The 12676-nt window shown below is 42.1% G+C and overlaps 1 protein-coding gene across 7 annotated transcripts in view; it reads right to left on the bottom strand.

Annotated features, from left to right (window-relative positions):
- Positions 1-12676, bottom strand: part of LOC125643693 (uncharacterized) — a 263102-nt gene that overhangs the window by 31307 nt on the left and 219119 nt on the right. Inside the window, exon 1 of one of the 7 annotated variants that reach the window (XM_075132743.1) lies at positions 11845-12182. The exons of the other annotated variants lie outside the window; for them this stretch is intronic. The gene's annotated coding sequence lies outside the window, so the exon portion shown is untranslated. Of the gene's footprint in view, positions 1-11844; positions 12183-12676 lie in introns of those variants that run through there. 7 annotated transcript variants of the gene reach the window in all.

The following is a 12676-nucleotide window of genomic DNA, read 5'->3' as shown; positions in this document are numbered from 1 at the left end:
TCAGGGGATCTCAATGTGCTCTACAAATGAGGTCAGTACAATTATCCCCATTTTACAGAGGGGAAGAGCAAGGCAGAGCGCCATAATGAATTTTGGCATTCATCCTTCAAACACTTATGGACATTAATTTAATTGGACTGCTCTAATACATAAGTTAACACACATGTATAAGTGTTTGCAAGATCAGGACCTTATACACACTTGGTATAACTGCAATTGCTTCCTTTTCTCATTGCTCAAATATCCTAGAAAAAAAAATCTGGACTGAAGACAAAAGTATTTATTTCAACAGGGTTTCCTCAGAGAAAAAAAAAATAAAATGAAAGCATGAGCTGGGAAAACCATTTGTTTCTCATTTGCAAAATACTCTGGATAAAAATGAAATGTTTCTTTGAATTTCATGAAAAAAATTACAGTGCAAATTTCACTGACATTTCAGGAATACATTTGAAAAAAAAAAATCAATAAACTTACCAAAGGCTGGTAAAACAGAGAGTTTTCACTTTTTAGTAGCAGAACGGTGTGTGTGGCGGGGGGTGTTGGTTGGTTACAAAGGGTTTTTCACGTCATGAGATCCCCATTGCTAAGTGATATGGCTAAAATCAGCTCTGTGCCTTGAAAGTATACAAATAGCATGCTCACAGAGAATGCATTATTGTTCACTGTAGTGCAATAAGGAAGACCACTTAAATGAGCTTCAGAAAAAACAAACAAACAGCTACTCACCCAAAGCAAAATGATGTTTTATGACACTGAGTCATAGTACTCCAGAAAATAAGAAAAGTAAGAACAAGTCAGGACGCTGAGTTTAATTACTTTTTTAAAAAATCCACAAGAAGAAATGTGAAATGCAAGTGACTTGTAGGAGACAAGAGAGAACCAGCTCCTAGTGAAATTGAGAAGGGGTCCCCTCCTCCCTCCAGTCAGACCTGCAGGTCCAATCCTAATAAGAGTTGTGTACACTGTAGGTGTCATGGAAAGTAATACTTCCCTACTCTTACAAGCAATCACTGCCATCTCAGAGGAGATAGTCCCTAACAATGGTAGAAATCCTGGGCATAAAACTTGAGTCTAGTCATGTTTATATGAGAGTTTTGTCATTGATTTTGTTGGGGCCAAGAGCAGGTCCTATGTTTTCCACATTTCTCCACAGTAGTTAATTCAGAAAATGGGTGCAAACAGACAAAATGGAGCTCGAAAGTTCACTTAAGTGCATCAAGTTGAAGAGGTTATGTGGCGGGCCTGGTACCCCCCCATCCCTTTGTGGCAGGGGTGGAATGGGGTGTCAGAACCTCACCGCTCACAAGTTCACGCGCCCATGTTCACGTGGCCAGTTGCGACCTAATGGCCTCCTTCCACACACTCACCCCTTGGGCGGGGTAGTGCAGCCTGAGTCCATGTAACTTGCCCCCAGATGTCAGGGCAGTGTGGCCCAATGGCCAGGGTCCATATAACTTGCTACCCGTGTGGGAGCAGTGCAGCCTAATGGCCAGAGTCCATACGATCCCCTTTGCAAGCAGGGTAGTGCGACCTAGTGGCTGGAGTCCATAGGATTCCCACGGTGCAGGGGGTGGGTGTTAGGGGGACCTGGGCCCGCCCTCTCCACTGGGTCCCGACCCAGGGCCCTGGTAGTGGCAAGTTCCCCTTGCCACCAGCTCAGCGGGGATCCACCCGCAACTCGCTGAGCATCTGTATGGCTCTAACGCTGTTTGCCTCTAAAGTTCCCCTGGTCACTGCCTACCATAAACACCAGGTTCTCTACTTTGGGCAGTCCTCTGGTCTGTTCCCCTCCTGTGACATACTCCGTCTGGGTATCAGGGTGCGGCCCGGCTTGGCTGGCCTCCGTATTCTGGTGCACAGGCTGTCCCTCTTCAGGAGCTGGCAGCGTCCCTTCTTCCCCTCCAGCGGTCAGCCCAGACTGAGCAGCTCTGCAGGCTTTTATACCTTTCTTCCAGTTGGAGCATGCCCAGCAGAGCTTCCGGGCGGGGCTTCCCCTGCTAGGAAGGAAGGGTTAACCCCTGCGGTACCAGTGCGGGGCCACTCTGCCCTATCACAGACTATTAATTTTAGATCAACGATATTTCCTGTTTTTCCCCAGGAACGCACAAAAAGCCAGACATTTCCTAGAATGAATATTCAGGTTGACAAACAATTTGCTTGTGGGGCAGGAAAATGCAGTAGTATTGTCTTGATTTGTTTCTTGAAAGATTTAGAAAAAAAAATTTACTTCTGGTTTCCCACTGAAAACCAGAAGGAGGAGAAGTTCTGAAATACCACAGTAAAAGTTATATTTGTAAGAATATCAGCTGAGTTTTGCAGACACCAAAAGTTTGGATAATTCCAATATGTTTCAGTTGCCTGATTCTTATGTCTTGTTCCTTGGGTTGTTATTTATACCCTTGCACAGTGAGTTCATGCTACCAGATCAGCACTTTACCAGATAATGGCACTTTACACCCGCAAATTTCGTACAGCTCTATGAGTCGGACCCAATAAAGTCAATGGAAAGACTCCCATTGGCCTTCAGTGGACTTTGGATCAGGATCTAAATAATTACATTTGCTGCAAAGCAGTAGAGAATTAGGCCAAATGTATATACCTGCACTCCATCTTATGAAAACCACTGATTAGCCCAACATTTGTTGAGACCCTCATGTAGCGGAAATTTATCATGAAAGGATTTTAAACCACCATGACATGACACCTTTTAATTCTGAGCAGGCTTCTTCATTTATGGTATTCATTTCTCCACCTTGTTCCTTTGCCAGGCTCTGCCCCAGCTCTGCATTTCTCCTTTCCTTCCATAATTATTCGGACAGAGAAATCCATAAGGAAGGAGCACACATAGCCCGAGGGCCCATTCTCTAATATTTTTCCTAGGATCACTCCCTATCAAAATTAAAGCATGCTTTTCCTTAGTCATCTCTATCTGGAGAGCACACACACATGTGGGGAGAGGCATCCTCATGTTCCCACTGAAGTCAATAGCCAAACTCTCATTGATTTAAGTGGGAGCAGGACTGGGCCCCAGGTTAGGTGTGCTTTTCATCCCAGGAATATGATGCAGAGTTTCATAAGGCAGCACTTCCAGGAATAGCACCAAAGCTCCACCCTGGGGTTTGTCGACCCTGTTGGACTCTTTTTTTTAAAAAAAAAATAAGCAGAGAGAATTTCTTTTACTTGCTTTAGTCATTTTCCTTCCCTTTGGCTCAACATTTGTGCATATCCTCTTTTATGCAGAAACAGTGATGCATGTTGGAACAACAGATCCAGCAGAAATCTGATTTTAAATGTTTTAATGCCGTTTCCCTCTTGTTTACGCTTTTAACCTGGCAGATGGAGCTTCCTTCTCACCCATTATCCTTTACCCAATCAGGAAAGGCTGAATAAAGTAATGTCTCTTTAGGCACCAGCCTTGTGTCCTATTTTTGTTTTGGTGAGTAACTTATATAAAGGGATCCCACTTATTCACACACATTGCAGGGACAGAAAATAGAGCTCTCCATGCAAAGAACTTTAGAGAGACAGGCCTGTAGCATTAAGCATGTCTGCAGATTAACCCTGCCTGGGGTTGAACGCAAACATATGCTTGTCTCCAAAGGACCATCTACCTCCTGGAATTTATACAACACATGGGCCCACAAGTCAACCTGCAAAAACAGGCTGAACTTTCGAAAGACCCCCAAGATAACCAGTAAACCTTAAGCATAGCAATTGACCTGAGTCTCAGAATAAAGGAGCCAGTGAGTTTCAAGCTATAAAAGTCATTACAAGAAAAGCTACAAGAAGCTTCTACCCCATAACGAAGTCACTAAGTATGTTTTATCGGCAAATTGCATTTTTCCCCAACAGTGTAATTCCCCAAATTCAATAGGAGTGGGGCTCAGTTTTAGTAGTCAGCTATATAACCAACTGAGACAAAACCCTACACCAACCTTTCTTCAAACACAGGAACTCCACAAGTCATGGTTGAAAAGCAGATCTAGGATAATTCCTACAACCGTAAGCAAAGAGTAAGCTGACATGGAATGATGTCAGATTGGAGGGAGGTCTCAAGTGGGACCTGTTTTGGGTCCGGTGTTGTTTAACATCTTTATTAATGACCTGGAGGTAGGTATAGAGAGCAGACTGATCACGTTTGCAGAGGACACAAAGCTAGAGGGGGTTGCCAACACTTTGGAGGCTAGAGCTAAAATCCAGAGGGATCTTGACAAGTTGGAGAACTGCGCTATAGACAACAAGATGAAATTCAACAAAGACAAATGTAAGGTGCTACATTTCGGGAAGAAAAAACAAATACCTACATACAGAATGGGGGACAACTAGCTTGGCAGCAGCACTGCTGAGAAGGGTCTGGGAGTTGTGGTGGATCACAATCTCAACATGAGTCAGCAATGTGATGCTGTTGCAAAGAAAAGCAAAAAGAAAAGGAGTACTTGTGGCACCTTAGAGACTAACCAAATGCAGTTTTTGGTTGTATTAACAGAGGTAAAGCATGCAAGTCACGGAAGGGGATAATAGCAGTCTACTTGGTGCTGGTTAGGTATCAACTGGAGTACCGTGTCCTATTTTGGTCACCAATATATAGAAAGGATGTGAAGAAACTGGAAAGGATTCAGAGGTGGACCACAAAGGGAAGGAATGCAAGCCATATGAGCAAAGGCTAGAGGAACTGGGTATGTTTAGTTTGGAAAAGAGGAAATTAAGGAGGGACATGAGAGAGGTCTTCAAATACTTGAAAAGCTGCCATAAAAAGATGGAGAAAAGTTGTTCTCTCTTGCCACAGAGGGCAGGACAAGAGGCAATGAATTTAAACTACAGCATAGCAGATTTAGGTTAAATCTCAGGAAAAACTTCCTAACTGTAAAAGCAGCAGTACAATGGAACAGGCTGTCTAGGGAGGCTGTGGAAGCTCCTTCACTGAGGATTTCGAAAGGAGGCGGGATAGCCATCTGCCTTGGATGGTTTAGACACAACAAATCCTGCATCTTGGCAGTGGGTTAGATTATCTGACCCTCGCGGTCCCTTCTAATCCTATAAATTCCGTTATCATCATCATCATCCACAAAAGACCACTCGGCTTCTAGTACTACCTCAAAACACAGCAGTATACATCTCCTGCACTACAAAGGATCACAAACGATGTGCATCTCCTGTATATAATATACATCCCCTGCATCCTAAAGGATCAAAATCTAAATCCAAATGAAAATAAAATCCACTTTTATGTAATATCACCTCCAAACCGCAACAGAACGAAATCATTTCTATACGCATGGCAAGAACAACCCCTGCCAAAACCAAGGAATGCTCAAAACACTAGGCTAAAACCTAAAGCTGCAACATGAGAATTAGTGGGAAGTAAAGATCAAAAAACATCACCGACAATCTAGATTGTAAGAGACTGTCCCTCAGAGCTAGTACACTAACAGACTGCTTCCTTACCATGAAATGTACAAAGCCACAGCAGACTCTTACCAAATACCAAGTCAGCGTCCATAAATTAAGAGACCGAAATGAGACGACAAAGCACAGTACAACTACAAAGAGAAACCTCATGTGACAGAAGAGACTGAAATCGAGAGATGCTTTCTGTTTCCATGCTGAAAATAAGGAGTGAAAGAAAAATATTTTCCCAAAATTATGACAAATAAGAGATTTTCCATTAAAAGGTGAAGAGGAAAAGCCCTACAGAACCGCAGAAGGGAAAGATAGCAGATAGTGTAGTGTTATATCTAGTAATCTCATTCCAAATTAGGAATTGACAGTGACAAATGGACACTGGATAAAATCTCAAAATACACTGAGAGAAGATTCTTGATATACTGTATCTACTTCTGTTTGCAGTGTTGTAGCTGTGTTGATCCCAGGATATTAGAGGAACAAGGTGGGGGAGGTAACATCTTTACTGGACCAATATTGGTTAGTGCACGAGACTAGCTTTCGAGCTACACAGAGCTCAGGTCTGAAGAGCTCTGTGTAGCTCAAAAGCTTGTCTCTTTCGTCAACAGAAGATGGCCCAATAAACAATAGTACCTCATCCATCTTGTCCTGCTTCCGAGAGTTACCCGAAGTTTTGGCCCTTTCACACTTTGGCAACACAAAAATAAACTTGTCATGTCAATAAAGTACTATTGAACTGAATACTCTAAAGTGCTGACAGGGGGGTCTGGAAGGCCTGAGGCTGAACACTCACGCTGGTACGAGAGAACTAGTACTACACCAGAATTTCAAAGGCCAAATGGCTCTTTGATCTTCCTGGGGGATTCCTCCTTCATTCAAGATACAGGCCATTGATTTGAGAGTAGTGCTGATAAACAAAACTAGCCTTTTTATTAGACACACACACACACTCACGCTCTCTTCAGCCTGCAAGGAAGGCACAGGTAGGAGGCTTCTAAAGCACTGGGCTGCTTATAATCTCTCTTGAGGAGGCAATCAGCCCTTGAACATTGGAAAAAGTACTACAGAACTTCACCTTTCTGTATTTAAAATGCAGGGGCCCAGCCACTTTGTCAGTTGGGCATGCAAAACTCCTCTTGTCTTCAGGGAAAGCCTAGAAAAAAGGACTTATTGGGAAAATAGTGACGACCCAACGAGAAGTGGTCAGATAGACATTTTTTGTCGCAAAACTAATACAATTATGACATTCTTGTGGTATTGTGAAGAAACCTAGTTCCAGGGTTAAAGTTCTGAATGATTAAGAAAATGAGAGTCAGCTCTGGAGAATAATTGGAAGAAGAAATATACTGAGCACATTTTTATTCTGCAGCTCTCTGCCTACCTTTTATCAGGTTTCATACACCCATGAAAAATAAACCATCTTTATTTATAACCTCTTTAAGCCTGAATACTGGAATTAAGGAAGAAACTATTTATTATGGAAGCTGCTGCCCCTACCTTAGTATGAGACCCCCACATACAAAATCAATCAGATGTGACTTGTGGAAGTAACTTTTTTTTAAAAGGCATAAAAGCAAAGATTTGTAATTATAGGTTTACTTTTAGTATATTATTCAGCCACTAGATGTTTGTATGCTACTTAGAGTTCCAAACAGGTTGCAAACCTTATAAACTAGAAAAGGAGTACTTGTGGCACCTTAGAGACTAACCAATTTATTAGTCTCTAAGGTGCCACAAGTACTCCTTTTCTTTTTGCGAATACAGACTAACACGGCTGTTCCTCTGAAACTTATAAACTAGAGACATCAATCTAGAATTCAAGTTGTGTGTAAACCTATTCGTCAGTATTAGTTTTCTTTAATGAACACCTATTTAAGAATAAATGCAATTGCTTATATCATCACAGGCTCCACATGGCCTCACCAGCCCCCTGTAGTCAGTGACAGCCCATCTGCTTGCTCTCACTCCCAACTCCTCACCGCTGTAAAGAGGGTAGTGGCTGAAACATTCTGTTTTAATCCCATGTACTCCCAAGGGCAAATTTTGTGAGCCCCCACATTTCCAGCTAAAAAGGGACAAGATGGAAAGAATTATTGTTAAGTGAAAAGAGTGCTCCCTGCCCCCCAGAGACCGATTTTCAAAGCTGGTTATGTTTAAGAGTATGGGGAGGAGAGGGTGTCTTTTTTTAATGGAGCCTAGAAGTATAGAAAAATGTAAGTACAAACCTTTTGTAACCTACATAGCAAAACATCATGTTCAAATTGACTGAGAAATAGGCTTACCAGATGCTACTCAATGGCTAATCACAGTCACTCAGAGTTACTAATAGGGCTTTGTACATGTAAGCCCCTTTGGTTTAGGGTAACTCAGTTTTCTGCTGTGATGAACACTGAGGATATCAATCATCAGTATTTATGGTAGTATTCCAAACTTTATTTTGACCTTTTTTTTTTTTAAAGTAGCATTCTGCTTCACCGAAGATTCCATCGGCTCTAAACTCGAGATCTAAGACCAGGGCGTGCCAGGGCACCCTAGCTGAATTAACAGTGTTTACCATGACTGTACTTGTACATTACATTTGTAAGGTTTGTTTTTTTACATTTATTTTAACAGGGCTTTCTTGATTCTGCCCTTCTTGAATGGGAAAGGTGACATTGTTAACCAACAAAAAAAAAAAACTCTAAATGGACAACTGTAATGTCCTCCAGTTAGGTTACAAGAGATGGTAGAGCAGAGAAATAGCACATTTTTCAACAAGCTATAAGATGGGTGATAGAGGGTGCTGGATGTCATTCAGAGGACCTGTTAGGACTTCATGCCTGGCTCATTCTCATGGGACAAAATACTAGCAGTGCCCTTTAGGATGAGGCCTGTGAGGTATGGTGTGTGTGCAGTGCCTCCCTTGCTGAGGGGAGGGGGCAGTTCTCAGTCATACGTGGGAAACTTTAAAAGAGTCAGACACCTTTACTGTTCTGAAGCTGTCAGACAGGAGTTAAGAAAAACTTCCCCCACCTCCTCCATTACCCAGGGATCACCCACACCCCAGAAAGGTATTAATTGTATAGTGGAGTGACAGGTTTTAAAGCCTGTTCTCTCCCCCCAGGGAGAGAAAGATGCAGGATGCACAGAGGACTATCCGGAAGAATAGGAGGGAAAGGTTAGGCCGGACTCATTTGTATGTGCTTCCTATGCTCAGGAGCTCCACCCCACCCCACCAGGAGTGGGTGGGAAGAGCTCCACCTCCCTGCCACCCCAAATACCTGTCCTAGTGAAGCTCCCTTGGAGACAGAGGCAAGGTAATCACTGCGCTTATACATTACCACAGACCAGCATTTGGCTCATTGTGGATACGAGTTCTCCACCCACACTTACATTCCAAAAATGTATCTGGCCATCCTTTAGTTCTTCGATATTGTTCCATTGGAACACATGACTAGTCCTTTTTTCTCCCCTCACTGCATCCCCATTTGTATGTTTACCACCAATCAGGCTTGACAGTGTCTCAGTAACATTGCTCCACTTAATCTTAATCACAGTTTTGTCTATGTAAGTAAAAGCAGAGGCTGGGTCCTCAGCTAGTACAAATGGCATAGCTCCATTGACCATGAACTTTTAAATACTGCCTCTATTTACCATGTATCAGCAAATCAGCTAACAGGATCTGTTTGCAACCAAAAATGTTTTCATACTCCAAAGCCAACACAGATTTTTCACTTCTATAGCTGAATTAAACCAATTATTTCCAAGTTATTATATAGTGCATATTGGTTGGTCAAGATATAGTAGCAACAACGTTCTTACAATACCATCAATAACTAAACTTTTGAATGTAGCTTTTGTCAGTTTCAAGGGTAGTCTTAAGAGGGTGGTGAAGTGATTCAGCTGTTAGACAAATGAGCTAAGGGTATAAATAAAATCTTCAAGAATGGAATCTCAACCTATCATCTTAAACATTGAAGGGCAAAATAATTTGCTTTACAAATTAATCAGTGGAAATGCTTTCACTAGAGTCCACTGTATCAAACCCTAAAGATATTCATTCCTCATAGAGAGCAAAATATAAAGCATCAGAAAATGAATATGGTTTCTGCATGGTTACTTTATTATATCCATTATGAAAGCAAGGGATAAATGTTTAAAAATGGTCTGTGTCAGAAAACACACAGTGTGTGGCCATTTGTGTATGTAGAACTGCAACTGACTATGCAAGTTGTAGTTATATATTAATATGAGCATAGGCATTAGCACCGGAATACCAATTTGCTCATATAACTGCTTCATTTTTCAGATGCAAGTGTGCACAAGTTTATGCTCATGTTTTGTGCATGCATGGATCCCTGTCTTTTGAAAGTCTGGCCCTGAGCTTCATTGGTTGGAAGATCCTCTGGTAAGATAACAGCAACTTTCTTGATGTTCTGATAAGAAATATCGGGGGGGGGGGGGGGACGGGGGAGAAGGCGCTTGTGCTTCAAGTGCATTACACATGCCCTAAAATGGAAGTTTGACACAATGAAATGTACACAAGTGTCTAAGTTCATTTCTTCCCTGGGATGTAAATGGCACTTTGATTCTTTCTGAGAGCTTAGATATATATGCCTTGTGGCCGTGACCCTGCAACCTGATCCAGGCAGGTGAATGCACTTGCACCCACATGGACTCCCACTGAAGTCAGTGGGGTCTGCACCGATACAGGGACTGCCCATTGCAGGCTGCAGGATCAGGACCCATATGAATGGAAATATTCAAACAAAAAACAAAACACCATGAAATGTCAAATACAAGTTAAAAAAGTCAGGCTGTCAATAAACAAAAAGAACAGGAGTACTTGGGGCACCTTAGAGACTAACAAATTTATTTGAGCATAAGCTTTTGTGAGCTGTGGCTCACGAAAGCTTATGCTCAGATAAATTTGTTAGTCTCTAAGGTGCCCCAAGTACTCCTGTTCTTTTTGCGAATACAGACTAACACGGCTGCTCCTCTGAAACCTGTCAATAAACAGTTTTTCAATTTGGTAAAAGCTTGAATTAATTCAAACAACAGCCCTGGCTCGAAGTACTTGTGCTTTATTGAATGGGGAAGGATTTAAGTAAGCGCTTCGGGCCAGATTTTTAGAGGTATTTAGGTGCCTAACTCCCACTGGTTTCAATATGGCCACGATTTCACCCCAGACATCTATTTGGTTTTGTGCACAACCAATATGTGTCTATTAAGTTTGAAGTCTGAGCATTTATTATCCTGTAAACCACGTGTTGATAAGCTATCCTTCGCCCTTCCCTGTTCTTAGTTGAAAGACTAACTTTCTTTTACTACACAGTAAAAACAAACCTACCATATCAGGTTCATTTTCTTTTATATGGCGCCATCAGAGTGTTTGTTCTTCTTTATCACTGGGATCAATATTTATCCATGTGGGTGGAAACCATTCTCTCTGTGCGCCAAACTGTTATTGTGTTAAACTTTAACGTCACCATCAGGGTAGTAAATAGTAGCTAAGTCATGCATCACCAGTGATGTTTTGTTTAATTACATAATTTACTGAGTTAGACACAACTGTAATTTTTATTTAGAAGGGAACCCAACGACACTCAGTTTTAGTTGCGGTGAAAGTCTCACTTAAGGATTTCAATCATTATTTTAATGATTTTAGACTGCTCCTGCCTGAGTCACCTCGCATTCTTTCTGTAACCTACCATCCTTTACCCCCTTGTTTGTCTCATCCACCTGTTATGTCTTGTTATGTAGACGTTGAGCTCTTTGGGACTGTCATTTTCTATATGTTTGTACGGTGCTCTGAACAACAAGACTCCAACCTTGTTGAGGCTTTGCCACAGTATAAAGTGTTAAAACAATGATGACGCAGCTGCGGCTTCAGAAACACTGGGCTGGATTGTGACTTTAGATTGGCTGTACACCAGAGTGACTCCATTAACTTCATAGTGTCAGTCCTGGTATGCAGTGGTATGAGAATGATGAGACTATGGCCTGTTGCCTCTATATTTGCCAAGTTTCCCTTTATTCAACTGTGTGAGCTCCTGGGGCCAGGGACTTTTTTGTTCTGTGTTCATACAGCACCTAGCACAATGGGGTCTTGGCCCCTGTCTAGGGCTCCTAGCCATTACAGGAATACAAATAATAAACAACATTTTCCTGATCTTCTATAGAGAAGAGATACTATGTTATCATTTTCATTAAAACATATTTCCAGGTACACTATCTGTTGCAAAGAACATCCATTTTGAAACATTGAGCCAGCATCAAAGGGTTAATTACAATGTTTTTGTTAGGGTTCTTTGTTTCTGAATTGTATTATTTATCTACCTTTAAAATTTTAACAAAAATTCTAGTAATAATTAGCTACTGATGGGTAAATCTGAAAAGGCTCAGAGTTCAAATGTAGTTCAGATAAACACCCAACATTTCAGATGCTTATTGGGCCCTTACCCAAACTGTCCACACCTCCTGAGTCTGTAGAACAAGGCTAGAAACCACAGAAGCTTCCATACGGGAGTTCCAACACTCCTGGTCACGCCACAAATACCACAAGTGACTTTTCTTGATGTTTCTGCACTTCTGTTTCTGGCCCTGTGTGGAACCAAGAAACACAGAGGTGCGTGAGAAAAGGAAATAAGGGGTGGGAGTGGGGACAAAGTTATCTCCCTCAGGAAACAGCTTTCTTGGGGGTCAGCCAAAGACTGTGGAATTAACTCCATGCCCAAGAGCTATGGACCATCACAGACCTCACCGCCTTCTGCTCTTAGGGAAAATGCATTTCTTTGACCTTGCCTTCTGTAAAAAACACAGAGCAACATATATAGTTTAAAAATAAATTCCAAAACAAAAACGCTACACTGCACAACAATGCTCCTATTGGGGAGGAGATGAGAATATATGCGGGACAGATAATAGTCACTCAGGGTATGTCTAGAGTGCAATAAAAAACCTGCAGCACCAAGTCTCTGAGCCAGGGGCAACTGACTTGGGTTCATAGGGCTCGGGCTGCATGGCTAAAAGTAGCCATGTAGTCATTAGGGCATGGGCTGGAGCATGGGATCTGAGACCAACCCTGTGCACAGCACCCCAAAGCCTGGGCTCCAGCCCGAGCCTGGACATCTACCCTACAATTTTATAGCCCCACAGCGTGTCAGCTGACCCAGGCCAGCTGCAGGTGTTTTATTGCAATGTAGATATACCCTCACTGAATGCACTACTGGAAGGTGCTCAGATATTATGGTGATAAGCATGGTAAAAGAACGTCTATAGAAAAGAATCAAAT

The sequence above is a fragment of the Caretta caretta genome, chromosome 1 (assembly GCF_965140235.1).
Source record: "Caretta caretta isolate rCarCar2 chromosome 1, rCarCar1.hap1, whole genome shotgun sequence".
Taxonomy (NCBI): Eukaryota; Metazoa; Chordata; order Testudines; family Cheloniidae; genus Caretta; species Caretta caretta.
Note: the sequence above shows the minus strand (reverse complement) of the source record. Positions and strands in the feature narration are given on the sequence as shown.